We start from the raw sequence: 20,872 nt of genomic DNA on the forward strand, positions 1-20,872 counted from the left end.
ATAACATATCTATGTCAAAATTAATTAATTTAATGCTTATCAAATCGCTTCATTTTCATCCTACAAAGCCTTGAAACTACGGTCATAAGCAAGGTTAAATAGCTTTATAGACATATGTATTTCTACCAGGATAAAAAATGATGATGATTGAACTATGATCTAAAAATATCATAACTTGGAGCTGCTTAGCAAGATGAGTGGCAAAATCTACTCTCGAAATATGTACCAACTATCCCGAACAAATGTGGATAACATAGTTTAGAACTTGAATAATGTGGGTCAGCTCCATATTAAAATAGGGGTTCATCTTATTGAGGACTGCTGCCTCAAAGTTTTGATAATATAGTGCATATTTTTATACCTATAATATCATGGGATACTTTGTTTGTTTGTAATTAAACCCAAAGCTCACAAAGTGCTATCTATGATCTGCCTACCATGAGTATCGAAACCCGGTTCCTAGCAGTATAAGTCTGTAGAAATACCACTGTGCCAGCTCTTGGAATATTATAATCAGTATTTCTATTTTTCATAACACGTTTGGTCTTAATTCGGTCTCTCGTCATATTATTATATTTCTTTTGTTTTAAAAATATTGATATGGAACTCTATACCATGGCTAAGATTTCTATCTGTGTATTTATCCCTACATTTGTATAATTTGGAGAATTCTGGTGTATGGACTTCTTAAACCAACAGATTCAACCTCGTAAGATAGTCTTGGGATTAAGGCGGAGATAATCAATTATCAGCGAAACAAACGGTTTGGAGAACAGTTAATGTGATACAAATGCCGTAACTTACGAGTGTGTGTGTTTTTGAATTTTGCACAAAGCTACTCGAGGGCTATCTGTGCTAGCCGTACCTAATTTTGCAGTGTAAGACTAGAGGGAAGGCAGCTAGTTATCACCACCCACCGCCAACTCTTGGGCTACTCTTTTACCAACGAATAGTGGGATTGACCGTCACATTATAACGCCCCCACGGCTGGGAGGGCGAGCATGTTTGGCGCGACGCGGGCGCGAACCCGCGACCCTCGGATTACGAGTCGCACGCCTTACGCGCTTGGCCATGCCGGGCCCTGTAACTTACGATAAAAATGTTTTTTTTTTTTTAATTTCAAATGTAAAGATTAATGTTAGGCACTGCGTTAAGTTCACTAAATTAAGCATATATATGTATGTAAGCGCATATTGAAATATATGTATATATTTCGCATAACGTATATTTTATTTTAATTAATATTAGTTTCGATTATATTTTCAGGTTTGTTAGAGCTCGAATGTCATTTAGATTTTGTCTATTTCTAAGCTGTCAAAGTGCAATTATTAACAAAGAAGACATGGTATTACAAAATATTTTAACAAGAAAATCAGCAACTTGAATGGGTGTATTTTCTTTCAAACGAAATAGTTCAAACGAGTTTGTTGCAAGTTGACTGCTGTGGTGTACAGGGTGGCCCGTAAGTCCCTACCCATCCATATGTTGTGTCTAAACAACGTTATAATACTAATGATGAGTTGAAGGGAGCTCTTACCGCGGCATTTGGAACAATAACCCCTGCTATGTTGAGGAAAATGTCTCACAGAATATGGCGTCGAATAATATTATGCAGCGTGAAAGAGGAACAGCACACAGATACACTGGATACATAAGATATATGGATGGGTAGGGACTTACGGGCCACCCTGTATAAAGAAAATATAATATAAATCAGTAACACTCTTGGTGTACCAAAAGTATTAAATGAAACTGTTCTTTTTTTTAAAGGCTGTTTTCCATCACTATTACAGTTACCCCGGTAGTTAGATAATTAACCTAAACAACTAAAATATAACTTGTTTATAAAATATATATAATTTGTTTCGGCGCTTTCTTAAATAATGGCCAACATAATACATTGATAATTGTTGTTGTTGTTTTTTCCTCTTCTACAGCTAAATCTTCGGGAGATTAATAATATGATATCTGACATTCGTTCATGTGCTCTCTTGTTCCTCGGTGATTCAGCAGTTGTCTTGAAGACTTATAATACTAGAATTCGTGGCTTGATCTCAGCGACTTACACAGAGAAGTAACCCATTGTGCAGTTTTACGCTCAGAGAAAAACAAATAATTTATTTTCTCATTTATGTCCGGTAATACTGTGCCTGAGGGGTAAAATTATATTTTTATGTGAAACGTTTTTGGAGGTAGGTTTGCAGAATACGGCGCCAATTGTTTTGTTATTGTATTTTACAGTTTATTGTAAATAAAAGGAAATAATGTTGAACTAATCATATACTTAGGCCTAATGTGGTCTAATTATAAATTTTAAGTGGCTACATTGTTAGAGTTTAAAATAGATCTTGAAGTCGAAACTGAACCTCTACTTGATTTTCTTATTCAGTTTGGTTTGGTTTGTTTTGAATTTCGCACAAAGCTACTCGATGGCTATCTGTGCTAGCCGTCCCTAATTTAGCAGTATAAGACTAGTCATCACCACCCACCGCCAACCCTTGGGCTACTCTTTTACCAACGAATAGTGGGATTGACCGTCACATTATAACGCCCCCACGGCTGAAAGGACGAGCATGTTTGGTGTGACGGAGATTCGAACCCGCGACCCTCAGATTACGAGTCGCACGCCTTAACACGCTTGGCTATACCGGGCCATTCTTCTTCACCCATCTGATCAACTTTCTTATTCAAATACAGTAAGAATCATTGTTCTAAAAAACCTTTCACTGTAAATAGGACTGTGCATGTCACAGGATCTGATGTGTGAAACTTGAATTTGCATGAAATAACCTGTGACAAGAATAACAGACATTATAAAAAACAAGAACAATAATCAACTAACAAACATTAGAACGTATAATGTATGCTGCTCAGTAAGAACATTGAGATTAATCATCAACAGATACCGTAATACGTAAGCTGCATGGTAATATAGGATGAGTACAGTTTACAGTTGGAGTGATGAATGCGTTCAGTAGATCAGTAAGGAATATTCATATTTTCTTAGGATAATGGACATTAACTACAATATTAACAACAGTTTAACTAGTACACCTATGCTAATACGTAAACCATATCAGGCACATATAATATTTTATTCATAAGTTTATTGACAGTGTATATTACAGGATTACTTTAAAACCAACAACATTGATAATACGTAAAAGTTTGCGGTTTTCTTTTGGCTTTATTGTTTATTTGTTTGTTTTTTTAATGTCGCGCAAATCTACACGAGGGCTATCTGCGCTAGCCGTCCGTAATTTAGCAGTGTAAGACCCACCACCAACTAATGGGCTATTCTTTTACCAACGAATAGTGGGATGTCACGTCAAATTATAATGCCCCCACGGCTGAAAAGGCGAGCATGTTTGGTGCGACGGGGTCTCAAACCCGCGACCTTCAGATCACGAGTCGAGTGCCTTAACCACCTGACCATCTCGGGCCTATATTTGGCTTGAAAGTACATTGATATCCAATTAAGAACCTAAAAATTCAATCTCCTGGGCGTCATGTTTGAATTTCATACAGTTTGAAGATAACATCGATAATGAAATTCTTTCTGAAATGAATTTCTTTATATTACGAAAACAAAACACAGTGCTAAACCTTTCAAACTTCAGAATGGTTTGTTATATTGCTTCTCGACTTCATTTCAACAAACAGGTCACTTAATCGTTTGTTAAATTTCGAAAATTCCTGATGTTTTCTCATTGTAACTATATTCTTTATTGCATACCTCTCAAGGACCGAAGTTTAACATTTATCATTCATATCTTGACGCTATTCATTATAAACGCCTCAACAGTATCTATTAGTTGACACATCTTTTTTATTATCAGCAAAGCACATTCAAGGGATTTCCCATATGTTTACAGTTTGAAAAACAAGGGCAAGTTATCCACAAGATGCTTATTTTCCAAAAGGTAATTTTATTTTCATTACGAAAGTGAACTGACTCTATAATCATAATAGCTTTTAATGAAGTACAGTTTGAAACATAAAAAGCTGAAAATCGTTAGGATTTGTTTCTTTTGTGTTAAGTAGGAAACTATAGAACTGATCTATCCGTGCTGTACACACAGTGTGTGTTATAACCCATCATAATCTCCCAGACTTATCATTCAGCCATCAGGGGATCAAATCGTCAGGACCTCCCTTGGAGCGCAATTCCTTTAAGCGTGATAAATAGCCAGCTCAGCAACTTTAGCTAACATAAAGGCTTTATCTATATACATACATGTACATTGTTATCCCATTGGAAGTCAGACTGTAACGTAAGTCTTAGATATTACCTTATCACGTCAGTGTATCCAAATAGGTCGATGTAAACACAGTTCATAAAAATAAAAGTAATTTCAGTCAGTTATTCTGTATCAATGCATCCTAGTATGATTTATTTGACAAATACACTAAACATTATAGAATATTTTCTTTCTTTTTTGCCCTCGCTAGTACAGCGATAAGTCTATGAATGTACAAAGCTAAAACCAGGGGTTTGATTCCCCTCTGTGGGCTTAGCGGATAGCCCGATGTGCCTTTGCTATAAGAAAAGAAACACACATTTTCTTTATTTTTCTCTGAGGAGCGCTAGTTTCACTGTGTCGGTATTTGGGTATTGATGTTAAATACCCAGGAGGGTCAGGTACATTTGACCTCTTCCTCCCTCCCGAACGATTATAGCGTCTGTCTTTAGGGTTTTTTTTTGTTTTGTTTTTTTCTAGCTTTGGGCCAGAGTAAAAGTATAACATCATACTCAGGCCCATTTCAGGGCACAATCCATGCATGGACGAACAAGAAGTTTTTTTTCTTTTATTATTTCTCTTGTGTTTTTTTTCTTCATTTTTTATTTTTTTTATTTTCATATATATATATATATATTTATCTCCTTTTTCTCCATAGAGAGAATGCTACTACTACTTGTAGTAACACACACACAAAAAAAAGAGAAAAAGAAAGTAATAATAATAATTATTATTCAATACTTGAATAATAGTATTATTCAATACTTGAATAATAATTCAGTAAGAGAGAAAAAAAAGTAATAATGATTAAAAAAAAGGAAAAAGAATAATTATAATAATAAAAAAAAGAAACAAGGACTAAGTGTCTAGTGCATAGTGGCCAGCTTGTGTTACATTTCTTAAATATATGTTAAAAGGGGAGAGGTATTTGGGACTATTTACATCATGTACGTGATATCTGTCGAGATCACACATTAAGTCATTTTTATGCCAATTCTTATTGAAATATTTTAGAGAATTATGCAAGAGTCTTTCAGATATTGTGTCTATGTTTGCATACTTGTGCATGAATGTGGTTGAGGTGCTACGTGGTACTTTATATGCAGAAGTTAGTACTGAATTTTGTATACGTTGAAGTTTATGTACATGTGTGGGTGCTATGTTAATCCAGGCAGGTGATGCATATTGTATTATTGGTCTAATGAGGAGCGCTAGTCGCAAGCAAAATCTATGTTTTGAATTTCGTGCAAAGCTACTCGATGGTTATCTGCGCCAAGCTGTGTTACTCCGAAAGATTTAAACAAATATAATTAATTTATATAAAATTTTGGGTGGGTATAATTTTTCACTTTTTAAACGTAAAATGATAAGCTTTCCATTGAATTTGTTGAAGGATAGGGCTCGAAGTAATGCTTTTCACCCAGGTTTATGGATAAGCAAATCCAAGGATCGAGTCTCCCGCGATTTGTCTCTTAATACACTGCTTGTTTTCAGATGTGGGGTCGTTATAATTTTTTAATCAATTCCGTTGTTTGGTTAAGAGTATCCGTGTATACGATAAGTATTACTGGGAGACCAAAGTTAAAATTAGAGATAGATGTGTATAAGCCTGACCTGACTGTTTAGTTTACATGCCATCTAAGGCATCGCCGAGTGAGACGTACAGATATCAGGTTTGATGTGCGTTTATTTTTATTGCATAACTCTCCATGAAGCGAAGTTTATAAAATCTAGCATTACAGAGGTAACACACTAAATATGCTCTACTGGTATACCAGGCAAGAACATTTAGCAGTTGAAGATTAAAATCCACATCTACTCGATGTGTTTAATTATATGATTGTTTGTTGACAAGCACAAAACTGGACAATGTGCTATCTGTGCTCTGTTCACCACGGTCATCGAAAGCCGTTTTGTGGCGTTATATTATTTGAGACCGTTGAGTCCCTCCCCTCTCCCCTCGATGGGGGCCTTTGATATATTTTGTAATATGTATTTTATACTCTAGATAAGTAATTCAAGGGTATAGGAATTTGCAAAACTCTAGTTGGAACAAAGTAAAGCCTCTGTTATAATAATGTTAGAATCGATTATTGTTATGCAACTCAAAGATCTGTTTATGAGTTATCAGATAAAGTAAATAGGTGATTATTCGGTCCACAATAAATATACAAGATGGACCAAAGCTACATTATATCAGTAAGAAGTTCGTTTTATATACATAATTTGATAGAACTACAGGCACTTGAACCATACAATTTAAAGTACTCCATGTTGCACAAGCTCAAGCCAGACGTCAAATAAGATATCTGGGTACATCACTGACTAAGAAAAACATCGGACGAATAGGAATCAGTTAATCACAGCTGACTGACTTTGTACAAAAGGATAAAAGTATCACGAACTGTCGTGAGCTGAATGTTGAGTGCTTCCAAACCAATTACACGCTTGTTCACATACCTAGATAGGACACAGTACAAACACACGAGAGCTGTTTGTTGATTTTGATTTGTCCTAACAGAATACTACTTTCTTAGAAAGTGGATCAAATCTTTACAGTCGTAAGTGAATGTCGGGTCAGAATCCGAACTGTATGGGAGATATTCGATAAGGTGTGTTTTGCTCATAGCAAAGCACAGCTTAATTAGTATGCAGTCGCGCCAAAAACAAGTTACATGGCTCATCAGACTATAAAGAATTATGATTTTTTTCCGTAAATGAATCGTTTTTTGCTATGCAACCAAATGGAGAATATGGAACCAACAACACCACATTTTCGTGTTGGGTAAGCTGATTTCTGTATCCTGCTGAATGGTATCAATGCTGCCACACAATATATTTTTTAACTGTTTTTGTTATGGTTCTCACATATTAATATAACAAGTCTTAACTTTATCTTAATGGTTGAAAGGCCTACTCTCATTTTTTTTAATCTAATCTAAAAATCTTTTGAAAAAGGGGGGGAATCAACCAAAAGGAATGGCGTTGAATGTTAATTTGATCCAAATTTCACTGATTATGTGTGGAATCTTTTGAGGACCGGTAACATCTCTTGAAATGACTCTAGACACTACAGATGTTCTTGAGAGAGTTATTTTACAGAAGTGATCAAGGACGTTCCATAGTCTTGTCAACATCTTCATTTTGAGCACAGAATATCAGTTCAAGATTGTCTTTGCTGTTGTAAACGTACCTCACAGTGAATTAAAAGTTCTTGAAATGTACAAATATAAAACGACATCTATCAGATGTTTGTTTGCGGTACGTTTAGACTATCATATTCCATGAAGGATAAAGATAAACTGTGGGAAGAAAGTGAAATCTTTACAGAGAGTAAGTACGTTATATTAAAACGATATGGAAACATCATCCCTTGTTTACAGACCAGGTTGCCATGTCTGGTCATGCTCTATCTGACAACAATTTGTCTTGTCAATAACCATGCATCATAGTCCCTCATTGCAAACAGCTCCGTTGTAAGTTTGTCATGCCTATAACATACTCCTCTTCCATGCTGCTTTTCATAAGCCATCTAGTGTACCAGGACGACAGTTTCACAATATCCATTTAAACAACTAGATCACACAAAAAAAACGCAAGGCGATATTTCCAACACTTAGTTGGTATGTATTCATATAGAAAAATAGAGAGACCTCTTACATCCTCAAGTTGCTTGTGGTAAGCGATGGTTGAGCAAATGTGTCGTAAAAACAACTGCATTACTGTGACTTAATATATATCTTTCTTATTATATTGCGTACTGTTGCATGGAGCATGTGGACTGCTTTTACTATTGACCTTTGTTTTATGAATTCTCACCTGTTAAAAGAGTCGCACTTTGTTTGCCACAGCTGAGGAAGGACTTGTTGCAGGTTGGTTTCTGAATAGTCCTGAGTGATCAAGATCGATCCTTTGTTTATATAACGTCATTAGCTGTAAAGAAAATTATTATCTTGAAAATTCTAAATTCCTCATGTTAATACATCTTTATGATCTAACTATTTGAGTATTTTGCTCTTATAAACCCTTTCCAGAACTGCCCGCTGGTGCCACAGGAATAGTCTTAGTAACGTTGAAAACCGGTTTTTGATGTCCGTAGTGAGTACAGCACAGATAGCCCACTGTCTTACTCACTCCTCACTTCACAACAATCAAACAAATTAAAACCAAAATTTATCAACCTTCGATGTTATCACACTACACATGCAAAACTCCAGAAATGTCAAAATCAAAGTTTGATAGTTACCTTTCTACCTGATTTTGTATAAACCTTTTCGTCAGGCGAGTTGCTAACTTGAATATTCAAAATTGTTTCAACATAACGTGTTCAACCCTTTCTATATTAAAACAGTATTTCGTTTTGTTATAGCAGAAATGTCGTAAATTTCTAATATTTCTTAATGATTTTTCGTATTGTAGTTTGTAATGAATCAACCATTTTCGCTTTTAAGAAATTGTTTAGAAAACTAATTTATCCAGAATGAAGAATTTCATCTTAAGCAAAGTTTTAATGCGGTATAAAATCAGTTTGTATTAAAGTTTTTAATGCCTGACAAAAAGAAAAAGAAATGGCATAGTTTAAGTTGAGAATTTAACACTTATGGTTTATTAAAACTTTCTTAAAGTTGAAATAGATGTTTCATTCTTCATTATACTGCTTTACTGTTAATTAACAATCGCCTTCAAGCTACAATATGATGCTGATGCAAAAATTAAACAAGCAGTTTCGGATATTCGATACGTGAGAGATGGCAATTTCCGAGAAAAAAATCTCACGTTTACTTAAAATAAAGCAAAAGGTAGCCAATTAAACAGTAGCTTCACCGAAATGTGGCCATTCTATATTCATAACCTTCTGACATTTATGCCAATGAATATCAAGATATGTGTGTGTGTGTAATGAAATAATTTAAATGCTCCACGCGTTTACATTTTCTTAGTTATAAAGTAGACGTCTGGATTCTATACAACAGCGGTTCCCATTCTGTAGTCTAGAGCTTCCTTCATTTTGGCCGTGAAATGTTTGCTTATGATGGAACGGAGCACCATCATAATATTATTATGGTCTGTCGACAGGTTCGAAAACAAAATCTTTGACTATCACTGCCCCAGAAGTAAACATCTTGGAATATTTACTTCAGAAAAAGGAAAAAAAGAAAAAGGTACCCCTGTGATGTCCTGAACAACTAATCAATGAAACAAACTTTTTATATGTATAATATAAAATGTATGAATAACTTAATTATTTCGTGTGTGTGTTTCATATATCTGCTGCGTCCAGCGAGAGAATTGAACCCCTGATTTTAGCGTTGTAAATCTGTAGACTTACCGCTCTACCAGTAGGGGACAATTATTTCGTATTTAGCATAGTTAAGTTTATTTCGTAATGTTAGAAGTCTCAAGTATTACGGTATGGCTTTTGTGTATGCTTTCATGTCACAAAGAAAAATACTGAAAACGTGACTTATCTACTAAATTAACTGCAAATCCCTAGTGGCACAGTGGCATGTCTATGGACTTTCAATTCTAGACACCTGATTTCGATACCATAAGTGGGTAAGTCGCAGATAGCCCAGTGTGTAGTTTTGTGCTTAAACAACAAACTGTAACAGTAAACTGGTTATTAAATAACGATAGGTTTATTTCAAACTTGCACTGAATGACGAATTGTCATTCTTCCGATGGATTTCCATAGGAATGAAACACACAAATATTTATTTTAGATCTAACCATGATTAATGAACAGTTTGTAGCAATTTTAACTCCAATTTTTGCTTTAAAGTTGCAAATGAGACAAGACCGTGTAAAAACCTATATAAAGCATAGATTCAATGATCATTTATTTGAATTTCAAGTCACATCTGTCATCATTGGTACATAATTTATGGAACTAAAGTTTTCGAAGCATTATATTATTGCAGTGGTTTTATCGTACTGTAAATATTCCTTACAAATTTCGATTATATTTTAAGTATATCGTTTTAAAGTGTGTAATATATATATGATATCTGGAAGAGTGCCACTTTAGCGAACCTTTAGATATGTTTACTGCTCATCTTGTCGAGAAAAAATAATTGAATTTGCGAATTTTAATATCTAAAAAATAATTTAAATTACTGTTATTTTATATTTAGGGTTGCTTCTAAATGTTTTTACAGCAAAAGCTCCTAGCAGGATTTGGTTTGAATTTCGCGCAAAATTACACGAGGGCTAACTGTGTTAGCCGTCCCTAATTTAGCAGTGTACGACTAGAGGAAAGCAGCTAGTCATCACCACCAACCGCCAAATCTTAAGATACTCTTTTACCGTCACTTATAGCTCCCCCACGGCTGTAAGGGCAAGCATGTTTGGTGTGACGGGGATTCGAACCCGCGACACTCGGATTACAAGTTGAGCGCCTTAACCACCTGGTCGTGCCGGACTCCTAGCAGGAAGTTATATATTTCTAATATATGTAATCTCAAAAGGTTATGTAAGTGTGAATTTCAAGAAACATGAGACAAAACAATAAATTAATCCTAAATTTTTATGTTGTTTTTATATTGGATTTTAACTCATTTCTTTGCCTGTTTTTAAGGCTCGTGTTTGATTATTTTGAAGCACTTGATATTCCAGTTGATATTCTAACATTAAACTGATGAATTACAAAAGATAAGGAAAGTGTGTCAAGTAGTCAAATTCAAATTTATTTTTTTTATCAAATGATGTTGTTTTGAACTAAGCACAAAGTTACACAGTGGGCTATCTGTGCTCTGCCCACCTCGGGTATCAAAACCAGGTTTTTAGCACGTTTAACGCTATGCCACAGGTGGAGGGCATTGAATGAAGAGAACTAAAAATAGTTTATGAGCGTCGAAAACTTGCATTTTTTTTATGGTAATTAAATATATCGACGGCTGTATTAGCTTCCTCTTCTAAGAAGAAATAACATTAAAAGCAGATGTTTTCTCTAATGTCGTAAAGAGTAGATTTATTTACATCACTCGAATACAATTTATCTGTCGGAATGTTACGTTTTGTATAAAGGTTTCTTAGCATTTAACTTAGAAAAAAATAATACGATGACAAAGGAGATTAATGTTTAAAGATTCTTGATGTATGCAATCACATAAAGGATTTGTAAAGATAACAAGACAACTACATTAAGGAAGGAAATGTAAAAATGTTATATATAGCTTAAAACAACCTCCTATACAACAAGGCCAAAATCGAAAAGTGTATTCTGAACCTTAACTTCAATTGCTGTTTGCCTGTTATTTACAAACCTGTTTGTTTTTTACTTTGTTGTTTGAAATGTTGCTGTACCCACATACAGAACATGGGATAAAATCGCTTCTATCAGAGGCTATCGGTTATTAGCTTTTATAACGTAAAATTCACTACGTGAAAATTTCCCCAAGCTACCAAAGATGTCTTTTTTCCAGTTTAAGTTTTGTTTTTTTTTTTCCAAGTGTCGCTACTCAAGAAAAATAGCAAATTTTTTTTTTCTGTTGGACCATGATAACAATTAAATAGCTCTTGGCCTGTTTTCATTGGCAATAAATTTCCATAAAGGGGGAACCATTATACATTTATTTTGATACATCAGCATGTAACATCTTTGTTGTACTAATACATCAAGCTGTTACTTCTCTCTACTGGTGCATCAAGACATTGAGGATATTGTGTATTTCCACTCGTACTTCAAACTACTGTATCTTTATTCGTAGAGATAATCGCTTTAACTCTCCACGGGATTAATGAAACTACTGTATTTTCCTATTATATACATTAAACCACGGATTTTACCTACAGATACAGTTAGCTATATTATCTCATACATTTAATTCAGTCTTTCTCTACACGTGAAGTCACTATGTTTATCAGTTGATCCATCGAGCCATACATTTATATACGAATAGCAGCGTTTTTTTTCCTACTGATACAGTGAATCATGATATCTTTTTTACTGTTGTATCTAAAAACAGGTTTTTCTCTATAGATTCGTCGAATAACTATATCTAATCACAGGATTTTCTACAGATACATTTAATCTTTACGTCTCTATACTGTTAAATCTAACTACTATATTTACTTATGCAATGAATCGCTATACTCACATTTGCTAATATTTCGAAAATTCTGAACTGTCTTACAGAGATCGCTTCTGCATATATACCATTTATGATGCTCTTATGCTATTGAAGAATTTGCTTAATGAAACTTAAAACCACATTTCCATGAGTTATTTGTTATTTTGTTCTGCTCCTCGCAAAGCTTTACGGTTTATTTTTGGAATACCGCCAGATGGCTGTGAACTTTAATTATGTGGAACTTAACAAATATCACAGATTTAGAAGAACACCAACTTTATGCAGATTCCCAATCAGCCAACAGTATTTACATATCATTACTACCTACCACACTTAACAGATTTTTCATAGCAACGAAACTATTGTGATTTTCTGTCTGAAACTTGACCTCACTATAAACAACAATGCATATGAAGCTATTATTAATGTTTCAGCATTCAGCTAGCTAACAATAATGCTTTAAGATGTCTTCATACAAATCAGTTTCACTAATGAATATGGAATTTCATTAAAATGGCACCTTTCGTCCACAGAAACTGCTTAAAAATAGCCTCAGAGATACTAGATGTTAGGTTTGTTTTCGCGCAAAGCCACACGAAGGTTATCTGCGCTAACCGTCCATAATTTAGCAGTGTAAGCCGAGAGGGATGGCAGTTAGTCATCACCACCCACCGCCAACTATTGGGTTACTCTTTTATCAGCGAATAGTAGAATTGACCGTCACTTATAATCCTTCCACGGCTGAAATGGTTGAGCGCCCTAACCACTTAGCTATGCTGGACCTACAAGAAGGTAAGCTTGTTTAAACACGAAGATTGATTTAAAACACTGCGATCCAATTGAATTAAAGAAGGTTGTGAGCGCACATGTTAGCAATTTATTTGCGTGACAGATTGCTAATTACCAGTCTAGAGTTATGCGAGAATGCAATAAAATATGATATTATATTTATTCATACGTTTATAGACACGCGATTAATTAAAAATAAAGTACTTTCATTTTCTTCTGTAAAATGTAAGATAAGTGATGGGTTTTATTTCAGAAACATAAATTAATCTAAAGGATCCTTCCAATGTTTCATGCTCGGGAAGCACGTGATGCATGGACGGGTCAGCCTTGATTTAAATTGAGAAACTTTAGTTATTTATTCATTAGTTATTTTGAATTTCGGGCAAAGCTACTCGAGGGCTATTTGCGCTAGCCGTCTCTAATTTAGCAGTGTAAGACTAGAGGGAAGGTAGCTAGCCATCACCACCCACCGCCAACTCGTGGGCTACTCTTTTACCAACGGATTGACCGTCACATTATAACGCCCCCAAGGCTGAAAGGGCGGGAATGTTTGGTGCAACCGGATTCGAACCCGCGACCCTCAGATTACGAGTTGAACGCCTTAACACACTTGGCCATGCCGGGCCAAATTGAGAAACAAAAGATCAACATAATTATGAAATTGGAAATAATTACAACATATTATGACAAAATAAAATATTAGAATATAGAATTAAACAACGCGTATTATAAAGCAAACAGAAAGAAAATACCCCAAACTACAAGTTCAACAATGTAGAATAAAGATATTGTAACATAGTCTAAAGATTTCCATATAATAAAGTAAAGCTTAATAATAAAGAAAAAAATGATTAAGAATTATTACAAAATAAAGTACAGGTAAAATCAAAATAAAATAAAATTTTGAATTTGAGAAACGTAATTTTTTTTATTCAAAGAGGAATAAATTGAAGTAAAAATAATTATTAACTGAGAATAGAGAGAAAAAACAAATAAACCAGAAAATACGGGACTGAATGGAAGAAACGTTGATGCATCTTGGACCTTATTGGCATCTATAAAACACATAAAAAATATTGAATAAAGGATACTGGCTTGCTCTGAGAAATATGACTTATCTTTCAAATCCTTGTGCACACACTGAGCCCTAGAGAGTTAGCGGCAAGTCTGAGGGCTTATGAAGCTGAAAATCGTATTTCGATGTCCTTAATAATTATATCATACTATATAGTTTTGTACTCAACAACAAACAAAAAAATACACACATTGGCATTTGTATCTCTTATATAAATTTGTAAGCCTGTGTTGTTCAGTGGATATCTCTGATCCAACATGAAGTTTTTCTTAATGTTTCAAAGATTATGAGGTCATAACACGTGTCACACCCAGCCAAGATAACTGATTGGTAATGTTTGGAAGTCGAAATATGGAAGATATATGAACATTTATTACGAGATATAACTTTTTTTTTTCTTTTTCGTTAAATGATGGACATTGACGATACTTATACGCTTATTTTTAAAGGCGGTTCAAAGTCGGTGGGCCCAAAACTAGAATATTAAAAAAATCACATATGTTACCATTTGCAGAAAGAGAGCAGCTTTAAACTTTTCAGTTTCAATGATAACAGTAGTTAAGACGCGTCTAAGGTGCCGGTAGTAAACAAACACGACCTTGTCCTATTTCGACACACGTCGAGGGATACTGACCCGTCAACAACACAGGGGTTGTGTTGCTAGGCGATATAATAAAATCATGACAGAGGTGTGTTGCTATGTTTACATTGTTAGGTGGTGTAATGAGAATACATCAGGGGAGAATTAATATGGGCACAGTGGTAGGTGACACCAGACAGCGCGTTACTAAAATTTACTTTTTTTTTTTTCATTTGATTTATAATTAATTATCATGGAAACTTTCTAGTGAAGAGAAGGTATTGTTAGGGTGATTTATTTAATACATCTATCATAATACCCTTCTTTGTAGATTATATGATGAAGAAATATTTGGTTCAAATTCATTTGATGTAGCAAATAAGATGGATAAAACTCTACAATCTATTTATTAAAATAGTTAATATCTTGCTTGTTATGGCAGTATTTAGGTTGGTATAAGTCAGTAAATGCGTAAGGTAATACCTTCAGCTATAATGAGGTCAAGGACTGGTTATGACATCAAAATACATATACCTTACATAAACCTGTAAGATGCAGATTTTGGAGAAACAGAGTGAGTGTTTCTTGTATTGATAAACAATGACAGGCAGATTTGGTAGATCTCTCTAACTTAAGTTACTGTATCAATCAGTTTAAGTATTTGTTGACATGTATCAATGTGTTTTCTAAATATGTATGACATATTACACTCAAAAGTGAGAAAGGAGTGACACTCATAAAAGCTATAGAGCAGATTTTAAAACAAGGTTGTAAACCTTGTAAACTTCAAACCATTGGTGGAACAGAACAAACTATTATATCAAAAAACAGTACATTATCTTCTTTACTTCACATAACAAAACAAAAACTTTTATTGCTAAATATTTTAATCGTATTCTTAAAACTAAAATGTAGCATTATTTTACCCATCATGGAATATTCAAGTATGTCACAGTGTTAAAAAATATAGTTAGTGCCTATAGTAAGTTGTATCATTTCAGAATTAAAGTGAGACCAATAGATGTCAATGACACTAATTAGACTGTGGTGTGGAAAACTCTCCATCAACCACATACAAAAGCGAAATTTTGATTCCAAGTGAATGATCAACTTTGAATTAGTAAAGCAAAACATCAATTTAAGAAAGGATACATGCCTGGAAAGACAAAATAATTACAATTCACGAGAGTGTGTGTTTTTCTTATAGCAAAGCCAGAGCGGGCTATCTGCTGAGCCCACCGAACGAAATCGAACCATGATTTTAGCATTGTAAATCTGTAGACTTACCGCTGTACTAGCGGGGGAGCTTTAGAAGAATGTCATAATCACTCGGTAGATTGGAGAGAAATCCCTCGTGCACAAGAATTAGATGGAGCATTTTGCGAATCTAAATAAGAACATGTTATCAAGTCCTCAATTAATGTATATGTTGTGGAAAAAATAAGTTAAAGAGCAAGAGGTAAAAACAGTATTTTGTTAAATGGAAATAATATCTTGATAATTTTAATAGCTGGATTCCTCAAACCGACCTGAATTGATTGCAATCATAAAATGTTAGGTATAATTTTGTTACCAATTATTATACATAGATAAGTTGTACGTGATATTACCATGCAATAGTTCTATGAATAATTTTGCCAACAATACTCGGACAATTTATGTCACACATCTTTCGAGAACTATTAACCCCGAGGTCTCTTGAGAAGTTGCTTTGGCAGAACTACAGTATCCGCATAGTTGGCATTGCTTGACGGTACAGGCTGGATCAGTTACTTTCCTAGATCTAATGGTCGCAATAAAATCATTTATATTAGACCAAATCTTTACAAAGATCCTAAAGATTTAATTAGAATACTAAACAGATAAGATGAGTTAGCCCATGAATCCAACACATCTCTTGTATTTGACTACAATTCATTCACAAGAAAAGGAAGTGTTAATATGCAAGAAGGACACTCTATATCATTTAATCCTGTGACTCTTGGATTTGAGAATAATCACATAATATTAGTAACCACTATAGCTTCACATACCGTTATATTAACATGATGCATGAAATATTTTATTCACTCCATGTGTTATCAGATATTGTGGAATCTAGTATTGTCGATGATGCACACATGCCACTGTTATGTATTGCTGAACTTTCTTACAACATTAGATTTTTACCTTTTCTATCTACGTTAGAAAAGTAAAAATCGGTCATTTAGTCGTTCTGTCATATTCAAAAGCCTTTGAAAAAGGAATTCCTGAATAGCTTTTGAAGTATATAGAGCGCAAATTATTTTCGTTTCCTCAGGGAAACTTAAAAGCGTCTATTGATAAAATATTTTCAGGTCAAGTCCTACACAATTTGTTATCGAATGTGTTGATAATGATGCATTTAATGGACCTTGGGAGAAAAGCCTAAGCCTAAACAATTTCAAATCATTGCAGTATTAGTACTTTGTTCATCTTACTGATATGAGCCCGACATGGTCAGGTGATTAGGACTTTCAATATGAGGGTCACAGGTTCGAACCACTATCGAATAAAAACATGTTCGCCTTTTCAACCGTGAGAGAGTTATAATGTGACGATGAGGTCCATTATTCGTTGGTAAAAGAGTATATCAATAGTTGGTGGTGAGTGGTGATGACTAGCTGCTTTCTCTCTAGTCTTTCACTAAAAAATTTAGGGACGGTTAGCGCAGGTAGTCCTCGTATAGTTTTGCGCAAAATTCAAAACCAAATAAATAAACATATTCATATAGGATACATTTTCACGCTTCCTGGAGTAAATGACATAATCCTATTATTCAATTAGCAATTTGACACATCGTAATACGTCTCCTGGTGTTGTTGGCAGGTCAATGCCCTTCTAAACTTGTCGAAAGTGAGTGAAGGTCATATTTGTTCACTTCCAGCTCCATAAAAGTGTCTTGGCTTCTGATAATCTTAGGTTTCAAATTATTTAACATAAGATGAAATAGCTTACGTCCTTCTTCCAGTTCATTCAAGGTTGAAAAAATGTTTATTTTGCGAATAAATCCAATAAGAAGGAAATAATTTGATATTCAGCGTTCAATTAGATTCACAGTTAAGAGATGGCGTTGAGATTTGTATAAATGTTTTTTGATATTAGATTTAAACTTGTTTAAAAAATAATTTAATTTTTACTTGAAAAAAATAGATAATTTTTATAGATAATTCTTTCAAGACCGAAGATATGACAGAAATACTTAACTGAATATGAAACTGAAAAACAATATTTTCCATATAAAGTATATGCTTCCATTAGCGAAACCCCTTTTTTCACCTGCGAAAATAATGCATTTCATGATCTATTTGTATGTTTTAATAAAAACAAAAGTTTTATAAGTAACTTGTATATGTACAATATTGGCAAAATATGAGACACAAACTGATAATTAATTGTTAATAAAATATCTAGTAGAGCTATTTCTTTGTTATTTTATTATCTGACAGTATACAAAATCAAATGTGTTCAGGCAACACAAGATTTTTCAAAATTTTATGCAGTTGTTTGAAGGAAAACTCCAAAACCTGTTGTAAAAACAAATGGTTGACTTGTATGTTAAATATCACACAGTGTTTCAACAAAATAAACACTTGTAAACGATTGAAAACCGTCCGTGAGTGAGTTATTTTTAGTTGTTGATTTATTTTAGCTCGATTAATTATAAGCCCTAAACATAGGATTCAGATGAGGATTGGGTAAACAGTCATGGAGTCCAAATAGTAGTTCAGGTAAAGGACTGAACATAGTATTCAGACGAGGAGTTAGGTAAATTCTAGTTAGTAGTTTAGGTAAAAACTTCGTCATAGGACTCATACGAAGAATGAAATAAAACATTAGATAAGAATTCTGCTCGGATGATGTCTTAGGTAAAAATTGACAATATAAATTTTGATTTTACTTCAGGTAAGAAGTAGACATCAAGTAGATTGTGTTCAAGTAAGGAATATGACAACACAGGATTCAGGTTGTACGTTAGGTAAGACAAGGAAAAGACAATATTAGGATTATTATTCAAGTAAGACACTAACAAGACAAGATCCGAACTATTGACAACATAAAAACCGTATAATGTTTTAGGTAAATACTTTTATTACAGATAGCTTATTTAAAAAAGTGCGTTACTAAAAATGCAGTGAAGACGTTAGATACGTGTCTGTATAAGTAATCAAAATACGTAGGTTAACAGTTATTATCAATTTTTGTTTTCTGATGAGCAAACTGAAATGAACAACACACAGGTTAACAATTAATATTCAGAAACATACATGTTGCACACACATGCTAGTGTTATTAAATATGTCTCCGGTTGCTACAGCGGTCAGTCTACGGATTTACAATGCTAAAACCAGGTGTTTGATTCTCCTGGGTGGACTCAGCAAATAACTGCATGTGACTTTACTATAAGAAAACAAACACACACACATTATTAAATATATAGTTATTTTTTATTTTATTAATATTATATTAGGGAACTTATGATATCGTTATGATAAACTGGATGTTTTAGCTCACAACATGTTAATATTTAAGTTATGTTCTTGACACTATGTATATCTGTCTTAAGAACTCTGGTGATTTTTTTACGATAGTCTGGTTGTCTTTAGTATTATTTTTCTTTTCTGCTCTGACACGTTTCGTTTAAAAAACAATTTCCGGCTAGAATTTACTTAAAAGTCAAATGCGTGAGTTTTTTTCTTTGTTTAGTAGATAAAAAAATTCAAGTGTAACAAATGAAAGTATTCACTATTTCACTTTTTTCTCGGGGTATCTAATAAGGATGTAAAGCTTTACAGACATCGACAGAAACAAAAACTAAAGGAGATACTGATTCTTGCTTTATCGATCGTTGCCGTATAGAGTTAGCACAGCCTGGTGGTTAGAATGATCGAATCACAATCTGCGTGTCATGGGCTCAAATCCTTCACCGAACGTGTTCGCCCTCTGAGCCGTGGAGGCATTATAATATTACGACAAATCCCGCAATTCATTGATGAAAGAGTAGCTCAAGAGTTGATAATGTTTACAAGCTGTCTTCCTTCTAGCTTGGCACCTCAGTATTAGGGACGACTAGCGCAAAAACAAACAAATAAACATTGAGGTTTGATAAAAACGTTTTCAAATAATTTTGCTGATTTCTCGAATTCGTATTCGTAACGCTATGATGCAATTGATTACAGGGACTTAAAAGTATTACTGGAACTTTATCTGACATGAAACGTTGCATTGAGTGTTTTTTGTAGTTAATTATTATGTTTGTTGTTGTTTTTTCTAGAAGGAAGGCAGCTAGTCATCACCACCCACCACCAACTCTAGGGCTATTCTTTTACCAAAGAATAGTGGGATTGACCGTCACATTATAACGCCTCCACGGCTGAAAGAGCGAGCATGTTTGGTGCGACGGGGATTCGCACCCGTGACTCTCATGTTACGAGTCAAATGGCTTAACCCGCCTGGCCATGCCGGGCCAATTATTAGACTACCAAATGCTAAAGTAATAAAGATACGATAGAACATTTAATTTCTAGTATTGCTATAACTTATAGAATATCAACACATGAATATATAAACTAAGTAATTGATCTTCTCAGGATTTTGTATAGGTATTAAAATAACTTATTGTAGATTTCCGAATGGAAAAAGGAAAACCAACAAGAGAACAAACAGAAAGAAATATTTGAAATGTCAAGAAATATCATTTGTTCTCAGATATACCTCAGTTACAGAGCTATTTTAAAGGCCTGACAGGGACAGATGGTCAAGGCACTCGACTCGTATTATGAGGATCGCAGGTTTGAATCTCAATCACACTAAATATGTTCTTTCTTCCAGCCAGGGGGTCGTTATAATGTGACGGTCAATCCCACTAATCGTTGGTAAAAGAGTAACCTAAGAGTTGGCGGTGAATGGTGATGACTAGTTGCCTTCCTTCTATCCTTACACTGTTAAATTAGGGATGGCTAGCTTAGATAACTCTTGTGTAGCTTTGCGCGAAATTCAAAAACAAACGAACCTATTTTTAAAATGTTATTGTCACTGACTAAAGGGCCGTCAAATACGCATTATTTTCGGGTTTGTTTAAAGAAAATAATCTCAT

The sequence above is a fragment of the Tachypleus tridentatus genome, chromosome 9, assembly GCF_004210375.1.
Source record: "Tachypleus tridentatus isolate NWPU-2018 chromosome 9, ASM421037v1, whole genome shotgun sequence".
In the NCBI taxonomy this organism is placed as follows: Eukaryota; Metazoa; Arthropoda; class Merostomata; order Xiphosura; family Limulidae; genus Tachypleus; species Tachypleus tridentatus.